A 14067-nucleotide genomic window follows, 5' to 3' on the forward strand; every position below is an offset into this window, starting at 1 on the left:
GCAAACATTTGATGAGGAACTGGATATTTAGATAGACTCAAAGCATCTCCTCACTAAAGCATTTTTTTCAAAAATAAAAATAAAACTTAAATTTATTTATTTATTTATTTTTTAATTTTTTTAACTTTACAATATTGTATTGGTTTTGCCATATATCAACATAAATCCACCACAGGTATACACGTGTTCCCCATCCTGAACCCTCCTCCCTCTTCCCTCCCCCTACCCTCCCTCTGGGTCGTCCCAGTGCACCAGCCCCAAGCATCCAGTATCATGCATCGAACCTGGACTGGCGACTTGTTTCATATATGATATTATACATGTTTCAATGCCATTCTCCCAAATCATCCCACCCTCTCCCTCTCCAACAGAGTCCAAAAGACTGTTCTATACATCAGTGTCTCTTTTGCTGTCTCATATACAGGGTTATTGTTGCCATCTTTCTAAATTCCATATATATGTATTAGTATACTGTATTGGTGTTTTTCTTTCTGGCTTACTTCACTCTGTATAATCGGCTCAAGTTTCATCCACCTCATTAGAACTAATTCAAATGTATTCTTTTTAATGGCTGAGTAATACTCCCTTGTGTGGAAGACACACCTTAGCCAAATGATCCAAGTTAGTATCACTAATAATGGGAAATCAGTATTCTGTAGTGTCTAGTACTTTGTTGTGTCCTTGACAACTGTTAGTAACCAAAATCTAATTGTGAGGAGACCCAAGTAAGGGACAGGCTACAAAATAAATATGCTCTTTGCATTTTTTTAAACTATTTCATGAAACACAAAAAAGGGTTGCTAAGCAGTTTTGGATTAAAAGGCCTAGTGAGTCCTATCATGGTACTAAATTCAAGGTATACTCTGATTTGGATCCTGGAAATAAGGTTAGTGTAAAGAACATTATTGAGATTATTGGTGAAATTTGAATATGGGCTATTGATTAGATAATATTCTTATCAATATTAAAAGTCATTGTTTTATTAACTGCACTATAGTTGTGCTTAGTCACTAAGTCATGTCCAACTCTTTGTGACCCTGTAGACTGTAGCTCACCAGCCTTCTCCAACCATGGCATTTTCCAGGCAAGAATACTATAGTGGGTTGCCATTTCCTTCTCCAAGGGATCTTCCCAACCCAAGAACTGAACCTTCATCTTCTGTGTCTCCTACATGGATAGATGTATTCTTTACCACTGAGCCACCAGGAAGCACTAAGTTCCTTGTTTATAGAAAAGTGCTGTGGAGAATTTAAACTTAAATGACATATTGCATGTAACTTTCTCTGAAGTGTTGTAGAAAAAGTAAATATTGGGTTGGCCACAAAGTTTGTTTGGGTTCATAACCTCCTACAGGAAAACCCAAGGAAACTTTTTGGTCAAGCTAAGATATACATAGGTTTCCCAGGTGGCACTATTGGTAAAGAACCCACCTGTCAATACTGGAGACCTGGATTCCATCCCTGGGTCAGGAAGATTCCTTTAGAGAGGGAAATGGCAAATCATTCCAATATTCTTCCCTGAGAAATCCCGTGGACAGAGGAGCCTGGCAGGCTACAGTGTGGGGTCACACAGAGTCAGACATGACTTAGCAGCTAAACAGCAGCATGAAAACTGACAACCCTGTAACCTGGTGACTCTTGCCTTTTGAGATGTCCCAGAAAGGCAGTGGCACCCCACTCTAGTACTCCTGCCTGGAAAATCCAATGGACAGAGGAGCCTGGTAGGCTTTAGTCCAAGGGGTCGCTGGGAGTTGGACACGACTGAGCGACTTTGCTTTCACTTTTCACTTTCATGCATTGGAGAACGAAATGGCAACCCACTCCAGTGATCTTGCCTGGAGAATCCCAGGGATGGCGGAGCCTGGTGGGATGCCGTCTCTGGGGTCGCACAGAGTCGGACACGACTGAAGCGACTTAGCATCAGCAGACCCGCTCTATAGAGTGTGTGTCTTCTTTCACTTTCCTATGGTCCCTTCTTGAAGTCTTTCCTGCATGAAGTCAGCCAAGAACCTGCATTTGACAGCTGTCCCAGGGACTCAGATGTGACCTTGGGTGTGACCATGCTCTCCAGCTCCAATTTCTTTCTTGCAGCAATTGGATTTTTAAAATTCATAAGATTATAGGTAGCTTTATTTTCATGCATTTTACTGCATTTTCTTTTCTTTTCTTTTTTTTACCATGAGGATGAATTTGTTTTATAAACAACAACAAAAAATCAACAAATGTTATATTTAAAGCTACTTAATGAAATATTAGGCTTCCCTGGTGGTGCAACAGTGAAGAATCCACTTGCCAATGCAGGAGATGTAGGTTCGATTCCTGGGTCAGGAAAAGCCCCTAGAGAAGGAGATAGCAGTTTCCTCCAGTATTCTTGACTGGGAAATTCTGTGGACAGTGGAGCATGTCATGCTACAGTCGCTGGTGTCCTGAAAATAGTTGAACATGAATTAGTAACTAAACAATAAGAAATGAACTAACAGATATCTCTGAGAAGTCAGGAGGAAAACTTAAGGCTGCATAAGACACAGTTCAGTTCAGTCACTCAGTCGTGTCTGACTCTTTGTGACCCCATGAATCGCAGCACGCCAGGCCTCCCTGTCCATCGCCAACTCCAGGAGTTCACTCAGACTGATGTCCATTGAGTCAGTGATGCCATCCAGCCATCTCATCCTCTGTCGTCCCCTTCTCCTCCTGCCCCAATACCTCCAAGCATCAGAGACTTCTCCACTGAGTCAACTCTTCATATGAGGTGGCCAAAGTACTGGAGTTTCAGCTTTAGCATCATTCCTTCCAAAAAATCCCATGGCTGATCTCCTTCAGAATGGATTGGTTCGATCTCCTTGCAGTCCAAGGGACTCTCAAGAGTCTTCTCCAACACCACAGTCCAAAAGCATCAATTCTTTGGTGCTCAGCCTTCTTCACAGTCCAACTTTCACATCCATACATGACCACAGGAAAAACCATAGCCTTGACTAGACGGACCTTTGTTGGCAAAGTAATGTCTCTGCTTTTGAATATGCTATCTAGGTTGGTCATAACTTTCCTTCCAAGGAGGAAGTGTCTTTTAATTTCATGGCTGCAGTCACCATCTGCAGTGATTTTGGAGCCCAGAAAAATAAAGTCTGACACTGTTTCCACTGTTTCCCCATCTATTTCCCATGAAGTGATGGGACTGGATGTCATGATCTTCATTTTCTGAATGTTGAGTTTTAAGCCAACTTTTTCATTCTCCTCTTTCACCTTCATCAAGAGGCTTTTATTTCCTCTTCACTTTCTGCCATAAGGGTGGTGTCATCTGCATATCTGAGGTTATTGATATTTCTCCTGGCAATCATGATTTCAGCTTGTGCTTCTTCCAGCCTAGCATTTCTCATGATGTACTCTGCATATAAGTTAAATAAGCAGGGTGACAATATTCAGCCTTGATGTACTCCTTTTCCTATTTGGAACCAGTCTGTTGTTCCATGTTCAGTTCTAACTGTTGCTTCCTGACCTGCATATAAGTTTCTCAAGAGGCAGGTAAGGTGGTCTGGTATTCCCATCTCTTGAAGAATGTTCCACAATTTATTGTGATCCACACAGTCAAAGGCTTTGGCATAGTCAATAAAGCAGAAAAAGATGTTTTTCTGGAACTCTCTTGCTTTTTTGATAATGCAGCAGATGTTGGCAATTTGTCCTCCAGTTCCTCTTTGCTTTCTATAAACCAGCTTGAACAACTGGAAGTTCACAGTTCACGTATTGCTGAATCCTGGGTTGGAGAATTTTGAGCATTACTTTACTAGCATGTGAGATGAGTGCCATTGTGCAGTAGTTTGAGCATTCTTAGGCATTGCCTTTCTTTGGGATTGGAATAAAAACTGACCTTTTCCAGTCCTGTGGCCACTGCTGAGTTTTCCATATTTGCTGGCATATTGAGTGCAGCACTTTCACAGCATCATCTTTCAGCATTTGGAATAGCTCAACTGGAATTCCATCATCTCCACTAGCTTTGTTCATAATGATTCTTTCAAAGGCCCACTTGAATTCACATTCCAGGATGTCTGGCTCTAGGTCAGTGATCACACCATCGTGATTATCTGGGTCATGAAGATCTTTTTTGTACAGTTCTTCTGTGTATTCTTGCCACCTCTTCTTAATGTCTTCTGCTTCTGTTAGGTCCATCCTATTTCTGTCCTTTATCGAGCCCATCTTTGCATGAAATGTTCCATTGGTATCTCTAATTTTCTTGAAGAGATTTCTAGTCTTTCCCATTCTGTTGTTTTCCTCTATTTCTTTGCATTGATCTCTGAGGAAGGTTTTCTTATCTCTTCTTGCTATTCTTTGGAACTATGCATTCAAATGCTTATATCTTTCCTTTTCTCCTTTGCTTTTCACTTCTCTTCTTTTCACAGCTATTTGTAAGGCCATATTTGTAAGACAGCCATTTTGCTTTTTTGCATTTCATTTCCATGGGGATGGTCTTGATCCCTGTCTCCTGTACAATGTCACGAACCTCATTTCATAGTTCATCAGGCACTTTATCTATCAGATCTTGTCCCTTAAATCTATTTCTCATTTCCACTGTAGAATCATAAGGGATTTGACTTAGGTCATACCTGAATGATCTAGTGGTTTTCCCTACTTTCTTCAATTTAAGTCTGAATTTGGAGATAAGGAGTTCATGATCTGAGCCACAGTCAGCTCCTGGTCTTGTTTTTGCTGACTGTATAGAGCTTCTCCATCTTTGGCTGCAAAGAATATAATCAATCTGATTTCAGTGTTGACCATCTGGTGATGTCCATGTGTAGAGTCCTCTCTTGTGTTGTTGGAAGAGGGTGTTTGCTATGACCAGTGCATTTTCTTGGCAAAACTCTATTAGTCTTTGCCCTGCTTCATTCCGTATTCCAAGGCCAAATTTGCCTGTTAGTCCAGGTGTTTCTTGACTTCCTGCTTTTGCATTCCAGTCTCCTATAATGAAAAGGACATCTTTTTGGGGTGTTAGTTCTAAAAGGTCTTGTAGGTCTTCAGAGAACCGTTCAACTTCAGCTTCTTCAGCATTACTAGTTGGGGCATAGACTTGGAGTACTGTGATATTGAATGGTTTACCTTGGAAATGAACAGAGATCATTCTGTCGTTTTTGAGATTGCATTCAAGTACTGCATTTCGAACTCTTTTGTTGACCGTGATGGCTACTCCATTTCTTCTGAGGGATTCCTGCCCGCAGTAGTAGATATAATGGTCATCTGAGTTAAATTCACCCATTCCAGTCCATTTTAGTTCGCTGATTCCTAGAATGTCGACGTTTACCCTTGCCATCTCTTGTTTGACCACTTCCAATTTGCCTTGATTCATGGACCTGATATTCCAAGTTCCTATGCAATATTGCTCTTTACAACATTGGACCTTGCTTCTATCACCAGTCACATCCACAGCTGGGTATTCTTTTTGCTTTGGCTCCACCCCTTCATTCTTTCTGGAGTTATTTCTCCACTGATCTCCAGTAGCATATTGGGCACCTACTGACCTGGGGAGTTCCTCTTTCAGTATCCTATCATTTTGCCTTTTCATACTGTTCATGGGGTTCTCAAGGAAAGAATATTGAAGTGATTTCCCATTCCCTTCTCCAGTGGATCACATTCTGTCAGACCTCTCCACCATGACCCGCCCTTCTTGGGTGGCCCCACGGGTATGGCTCAGTTTCATTGAGTTAGACAAGGCTGTGGTCCTAGTGTGATTAGATTGACTAGTTTTCTGTGAGTATGGTTTCAGTGTGTCTGCCCTCTGATGCCCACTTGCAACACCTACCGTCTTACTTGGGTTTCTCTTACCTTGGACGTGGGGTATCTCTTCACGGCTGCTCCAGCAAAGCACAGCCGCTGCTCCTTACCTTGGACGAAGGGTATCTTCTCACCACCGCCCCTTCTGAACTTGAACTTGGAATAGCTCCTCTAGGCCCTCCTGCGCCCGCACAGCCACAGCTCCTTGGAAGAGGGGTTCCTCCTCCCGGCCGCCGCCCCTAGCTTCAGGCATGGGGTAGGTCCTCCCGGCCGCCACCCCTGACCTTGGGTGTTGGGTATCTCCTCCTGGCCACAGCCCTGTTCTCGGACGTGAGGTAGCTCCTCTCGGCCTTTCCTGCTCCGTCGCAGCCTGGCACTCTCGGCTGCTGCCCCCCCACCTCGACGTGTGGTAACTCCTCTTGGCCGTCTCCTCTCGGGCATGGGGTCCTCCCGGCTTCTGCCCCTGACCTCGGACCTGGGGTAGCCGCCCACGCTAAATGCGCTGGCCGCAGCCGCCCACACTAAAGACACAGTTGCATATACATAAAAGGAGATGGGTTTAGTTACAGAAATTCAACTGCCAATTTAAATATATTAAACACCACTAGTAAATTCTAAAAATGTTTATCTGAAAGGTTAATGACTTATGCTTAGGGAAATCTGAGTGACTTGTCATGAGATAAAGTGGAATGGAATGGATAAAATTAAATGTTTGAGTCTCAAAAAAAAAAAAAAATTTAATAAACAAGATGAAATGGACTTGAATTGGCATAAGTTATAAAAATGTCACAAATATATACCCTGTAAATTGAGTCTACTCACTTTTGGAGGGCGTAGTGAGAGCTGCTTTAGAGAATACAATTCAGCACCTTACATCATTTTTTTTTTTTTTAATCCATGTCTGTTCTGTTAACAAAACCAGCAATACAATTTTGAAAATCCCATTTGAATCCTCATATCTCAAAGCTCAAGGCCTTATACTCCCTGCAGTGAATTCCTTGGTATTTGTTTACTCTGTTTTTAAATAACAATGCTAATAATAATCCTCCCCTGGATTTTCACAGCCTCCAATCCCCACCAAGGACAAATCTAGGGATTATTATGAAGAACATATAAGCAAGAGTAGAGCTTGATACTTACAATTTCCCCAAGGGAGACCCTCCCACCAAATTCTGGAAGTTAGAATGTGAAGGTTAGTTGTTTAAAGTCTAAGTCATTTGAGTCAAGCCTGTCAGGCCTTAACTTCACAACCCCTTACACTTGCAGGCAATACCCTGGATCTTAAACTCTTAACAAATATCTTTAAAGAAGTACTGTGACTTTCACATAGCCTGACTCCTAAATTTCAGTCACTTTGATTTGTATTTTTTACAGCACTTTATTCTCAGTAAACTTTCACTCCATAATGCATTATTTTAGTTTATAGCCGTTCTTCTCAATACTTTAATTCAAAACTGCACTCTGAATTTTTTTAATATAAAAACTAAGGTAATTAATTTTGTTGGGTTAACCATTTTCTTTAAATTATTTTAAAAATACACAGTAATGGAAAATATGGAATAAAAAGGTATTTGGATCATTTTAATTAGATATTCTTATAGAAAATGGTACAGTTGTAATATCTAGGAAATATTAAAAATAAAAAAAAAGAACTATTACCATATATAATTTTCCCTGAACAGAGAAATACACTGTTGGAATTTGGATTCATTTGCCCATCATTCCCTTGACTTTAACATTAAAAAAGAAAATTAAAAACTAATAAGCAATATATGGTCAAAAGAACAACAGCAACAAAAATTCAAGTGTTTGAAATGGGGAAAAGAAAGAAAAAGAAAGACTTAAAAAAAGATATGGCTTTTAGTTATAACCACCAGTATAGGCAAACATTTCTACTATTTCCTTCTGAAAACACAACACAATAAAATGAAGATATAAATCCAAAAGAATAAGAAGAACAAGATGGGAAATGACTTCAGAGTACTGATATCAACAAAATGTCAGTGAATGAATAATAGATGGACTAGTGGAAACTGCAGAGAAGGCAATGGTACCCCACTCCAGTACTCTTGCCTGGAAAATCCCATGGATGGAGGAGCCTGGTAGGCTGCAGTCCATGGGATCGCTAGGAGTCGGACACAACTGAGTAACTTCCCTTTCACTTTCCACTTTCATGCATTGGAGAAGGAAATGGCAACCCACTCCATTGTTCTTGCCTGGAGAATCCCAGGGAAAGGGGAGCCTGGTGGGCTGCCATCTATGGGGTCACACAGAGTCGGACATGACTGAAGCAACTTAGCAGCAGCAGCAGTGGAAACTGACTAAGTAGAACAAGGAAAACCCTTCCTTGCAGTCCTTCTGAGGCAATAATTTAAGAAAAAACAAGCATATCTGTACCTCAAAGCCTGGAAATACACAGGGTTAGGTAACAAATACTCCTAGAGGATAGAGTAAAGAGAAGCTAGAAGGATCCCTCCACTCAACACAGGCCAGAGACAATCTCTGCTATTCTCCTGCAGGAGACAGAAAGTCAGTCTCTGGAGAAAGTACTCCAGAGAATCTTTGTAATTTGGATTCCAACAAACCTGAAAATTAGCATCACATCACCAGAACTACTCTAAAATATCATAAACTATGGCAAGTTTGGAATGATCCTGAGTATAATACACATTAGAGATTAAAAGAAACTGTAAGCTTGGATGATCCTATTATCATTTTCTTGTTTTCAGTTTATTTTATGTAAGTCTTTTCCTTCTCCTGTGTTTCCTGCCTATAGAAGTTCCATTAGCATTTGCTGTAAAACTGCTTTGGTGATATTGAATTCTCATGACTTTTGCTTGGCTGTAAAGCTTTTGCTTTGATACAGTTCCATTTATTCTGGCATCTGGTATTATTGCTACAAGTCTGGACACTTATCTTAGTGATTTTAAAAATAATTTATTTTGAATGAAGCTTGAAATTTCTAATCCAATTCTGAGTGCATATACATATATATATCTTACATTGTAAAAAAAAAAAAAGAGAGAGAGAGAAATTAACATGTGATGCAGTATTATTAACTACAGACTTTGTTTAAATTTCATAAAATTTTATGCTAGTGTCCATTATTTGTTTTCATACCTTATTCAAGATTCTGCATTGCATTTAATTGTATTGATCAGCTTCAGCTTCAGGCAACAAATTTTGACAACTTCTCTTTTCATTTTGATTGTGTTACAAATATATTTCCACAGTGATAAGAGAATAAACTCTGTATTGTTTCAATACTTTCAGATCATGAAATTTTTGTACCTTGTTTTATGTCCCTGGATATGTTCTGGTGTCTCCTGGTTTACAGTCTATGGTAACTTAAATAGAAATTGTATCCTACTGGAATGTGGACATTGTATAAATCTTAATTATGTTGACTTGGTTCATAGTGATTTTCAGATCTACTATAGTCTTCAAAATGAAGCAGGGTAAAGGCTAACAGAGTTTTGCCAAGAAAACACACTGGTCATAACATATATCCTCCTCCACCTACACAAGAGAAAACTACACAGATACATCACCAGATTATCAATATTGAAATCAGATTGCTTGTATTCTTTATAACTGAAGATGAAGACTTGGAGTAGACTGTGGCTCAGATCATGAGTTCGTTATTGCAAAATTCAGACTTAAACTGAAGAAAGTAGAGAAAAACCACTAGGCCATTCAGAGATGACCTAAATTATATCCCTTTTAATTATACAGTGAAAGTGACAAATAGATTCCAGAGATTAGATATAGACATAGACAGAGCACCTGAAGAACTATGGATGGAGGGTACTAACATTGGACAGATAGTGACCAAAATCCTCCCAAAGAAAAAGAAATGCAAGAAGGCAAAATGGTTGTCTGAAGAGGCAGTACAAATAGCTGAGAAAAGAAGAGAAGTGAAAGGCAAAAGAGAAAGGGAAAGATATACCCAACTGAACACAGAGTTCCAAAGAATAACAAGGAGACATAAGAAAGTTTTCCTAAGTGAACAATATAAAGAAGTAAAAGAAAACAATGGAATTAGGGAAAAACTAGAGATCTCCTCAAGAAACTCAGAGACACCAAGGGAAAATTTCATGCAAAGATATGCACTATAAAGGAGAGAAACAGTGAGAGTCAAAAATAAGCAGAAGGTATTAAGAAGAGGAGGCAAGAACACACAGAAGAACTACAACAAAGGTCTTAATGACCCAGATAGCCGTGATGGTGTGGTCACTCACCTAAAGCCAGACATCCTGGAGTGTGAAGTCTATGAGGCTTAGGAAGCATTATAATAGACAAAACAGGTGGAGGTGATGGCATTTCAGTTGAACTATTTCAAATCCTAAAAGGTGATGCTGTTAACTTGTTACACTCAATATGCCAGAAAATTTGGAAAATTTAGCAATGGCCACAGGATTTGAAAAGGTAAGTTTTCATTCCTATCTTGAAAAAGGGCAATGCCAAAGGATGTTCAAACTACCACACAGCTGCACACATTTCACATGGTAGAAAGGTAATACTCAAAAGCCTTCAAGCCAGACTTCAACATTACATGAACTGAAAGTTCCAGATGTACAAGCTGGATTTAGAGAATGCAGAGGAACCAGATATAAAATTTCCCAATATCTTTTGCATCATAGTAAAAGCAAGAGAATTCCAGAAAACATATTTACTTCTGCTTCATTGATTACATGAAAACCTGTGACTGCGTGGATCACAACAAACTGGGAAATTCTTCAAGAGACGGGAATACCAGACCACCTTACCTGTCTCCTGAAAAACCTGTATGCAGGTCAAGAAGTAGCAGTTAGAACTGGACATGCTACAAAGAGCTGGTTCAAACTTGGGAAAGGAGTAAATCAAGAATGTATATTGTCACCCTGCTCACTTAATTTACTTTCAAAATATATTATGCAAAATGCCAGGCTGGATGAACCCCAAGCTGGAATCAAGATTAAAATATCAGCAATCTCAAATATGCAGATGATATTACACTAATGCCAGATGGTGAAGAGGAACTAAAAAAAAAAAAAAATTCTTGATGAAGGTGAAAGGGAGAGTGAAGAAGCTGGCTTAAAATTAAACATTCTAAAAAATAAGTTCATGGCATCTGGTGCCATCACTTCATGGCAAATTGATGGGGAAAAAAAAAAAAAAAGGAAACAGTGGCAGATTTTCTATTTTGGGGCTCCAAAAGCACTGTGGATGATGACTGCAGCCATGAAATTAAAAGATGTTTTCTCCTTGGAAGGAAAGATATGAAAAACTTAGGCAGTGTATTAAAAAGTAGAGATATCACTTTGCTGACAAAGGTTCATTTACTCAAAGCTATGTTTTTTCCAGCAATCATGTAAGGATGTGGGTGCTGCGCTGTGCTTAGTCTTTCAGTCACGTCCAACTCTTTGTGACCCTGGACTGTGGCTTGCCAGGCTCCTCTGTCTATGGGGAATCTCCAGGCAAGAATACTGGAGGGTCTGCCACACCCTCCTTTAAGGGAATTTTCCCAACCAAGGGATCAAACCTAGGTCTTCCGCATTGGACCATAAAGAAGGCTGAGCACCAAAGAACCGATGTTTTCAAATTTTGATGTTGGAGAAGACTCTTGACAGTACCTGGACAGCAAGGAGATCAAACCAGTCAATCCTAAAGGAACTCAACCTTGAATACTCAATGGAGAGACTGATGTTGAAGCTGAAGCTCCATTACTTTGGTCACTTGATGCGAAGAGCTGACACATTGGAAAAAAAACCCTGATGCTGGGAAAGATTGAGGGCAGGAGGAGAAGGGGGTGGCAGAGGATGAGATGGTTGGATGGCATAATCAGTTCAATGGACATGAGTTTGAGCACATGTCCATAGCACATGAGCACAAGTCCAGAGTTCTGGGAGGTAGTGAAGGACAGGGAAGCTTGGCGTGCTGCAGTCCATGGGGTTGCAAAGAGTTGGACATGACTTAGCAACTGAACAACAAATATCCTTCTACATTTCTTCCTATTCATTTTGTTAAAATTTGAGAGTTTGGTATTGAAATTCCACATAAAATTATTAATTTATCTACTTAAATAATTGTAGTATATAATGGAATGATATGCACCTTTTTGCTATATTTTTCAAGTGTCCTGTAAATGTGTTAGCTTTTAATTACTTTAATAATTAAAAAAAAATAAAAGTAAAACTGAAAGCTTAATAGATCCAGAATAAAAAATGTAGCTAGAATGAAATGACCTGAATTGTGTTTAGAAAAAATCAGAGACAGCATCAATATTTGTAATAGGAGGAATAAGCTAATATAAATATATATTTTTTGAGCACAGTACAATAAACAAGGTAAAATGTGGCTTGACTGAGATGCTAAGTTCTCTTATTATTGGATTTGGACTGTAACATGATAATATCCATAGATCAAGGCAAGAAAAATTGGAGAAACCATTCCCACTTAATAACTGTTCATCACTTGTGGTTATAAAATAGTAATTCAGGAGGAAATATTCATCTGAAGCCAAATATGCAGAAAAAAATATTTCTGTTATGGTCTCACAGATTTAGATATTAAAAACAGAAGGAATTTTAGATATCACTTAGGCCTTTTTTTTTTTTTTCCCTACTTAAAAAGTTATTTCTAAAATATTCTTGAAAAGCTGCCATTCAGAGTATCAGATCAGATCAGTCTCTCAGTCGTGTCCGACTCTTTGCGACCCAATGAATCGCAGCACACCAGGCCTCCCTGTCCAACACTGAGACTCATGTCCATCGAGTCAGTGATGCCATCCAGCCATCTCATTCTCTGTCATCCCCTCCTCCTCCTGCCCCCAATCCCTCTCAGCATCAGAGTCTTTTCCAATGAGTCAACTCTTCATATGAGATGCCCAAAGTACTGGAGTTTCAGCTTTAGCATCATTCCTTCCAAAGAAATCCCAGGACTGATCTCCTTTAGAATGGACTAGTTGGATTTCCTTGCAGTCCAAGGGACTTTCAAGAGCCTTCTCCAACACCACAGTTCAAAAGCACCAATTCTTCGGTGCTTAGCCTTCTTCACAGTCCAACTCTCACATCCATGCATGATCACAGGAGAAACCATAGCCTTGACTAGATGGACCTTGGTTGGCAAAGTAATGTCTCTGCTTCTGACTATGCTATCTAGGTTGGTCATAACTTTCCTTCCAAGGAGTAGGCGTCTTTTAATTTCATGGCTGCAATCACCAACTGCAGTGATTTTGGAGCCCAGAAAAATAAAGTCTGACAGTTTCCACTGTTTCACCATCTATTTCCCATGAAGTGGTGGGACCGGATGCCATGATCTTCGTTTTCTGAATGTTGAGCTTTAAGCCACGTTTTTCACTCTCCACTTTCACTTTCATCAAGAGGCTTTTTAGTTCCTCTTCACTTTCTGCCATAAGGGTGGTGTCATCTGCATATCTGAGGTGACTGATATTTCTCCCGGCAATCTTGATTCCAGCTTGTGTTTCTTCCAGTCCAGCATTTCTCACAATGTACTCTGCATATAAGTTAAATAAACAGGGTGACAATATACAGCCTTGATGAACTCCTTTTCCTATTTGGAACCAGTCTGTTGTTCCATGTCCAGTTCTAACTGTTGCTTCCTGACCTGCACTTGATCACTTTTAGTATCTACCACATCAGCCCTCTCTTCTTGGGCTTCCCTGATGGTGCAGATGGTAAATAATCTGCCTTGTAATGCAGATTACCTAGGCTGTCTCCTAGGGTCAGAAAGATCCCATGGAGACGGGAATGGCTCCTCACTCCACTATTCTTGCCTGGATAATTCCATGGATCATGGTGGGCTACAGTCCATGGGAGCCACAAAGAGTCAGACACAAGTGAGTGACCAACACTTTCTTCTTATTTTACCTGGCTTTTCCTTACCAGCACCAACTTTGTAATGTTCATCACCTAATACTAGTTTTGTTCTGTTTAAACAATTACATTACTCTTTTGGTAAACAAGTATCACTCTTTTTTATTTTCTTACCAAAATGTTTCAAATTATTCTTATACAACAGAATTTCCAAATGTTTTACTGTCAGGGTTTACCTCATCTAACTTATTCCTAACGTTATTTTTCTTTAAAACTGTAGTGGCCCAAGCACAATGAAAAGTTTCAAGTTGATCTATCTAATGTCATTACATTTCCCTGTTTTGGACACTTAAACTTTAAAAGGAGTACGTCAAGGCTGTATATTGTCACCCTGCTTATTTAACTTATATGCAGAGTACATCATGAGAAACGCTGAGCTGGAAGAAGCACAAGCTGGAATCAAGATTGCTGGGAGAAATATCAATAACCTCAGA

The sequence above is a fragment of the Bubalus kerabau genome, chromosome 21 (assembly GCF_029407905.1).
Source record: "Bubalus kerabau isolate K-KA32 ecotype Philippines breed swamp buffalo chromosome 21, PCC_UOA_SB_1v2, whole genome shotgun sequence".
Taxonomy (NCBI): Eukaryota; Metazoa; Chordata; class Mammalia; order Artiodactyla; family Bovidae; genus Bubalus; species Bubalus kerabau.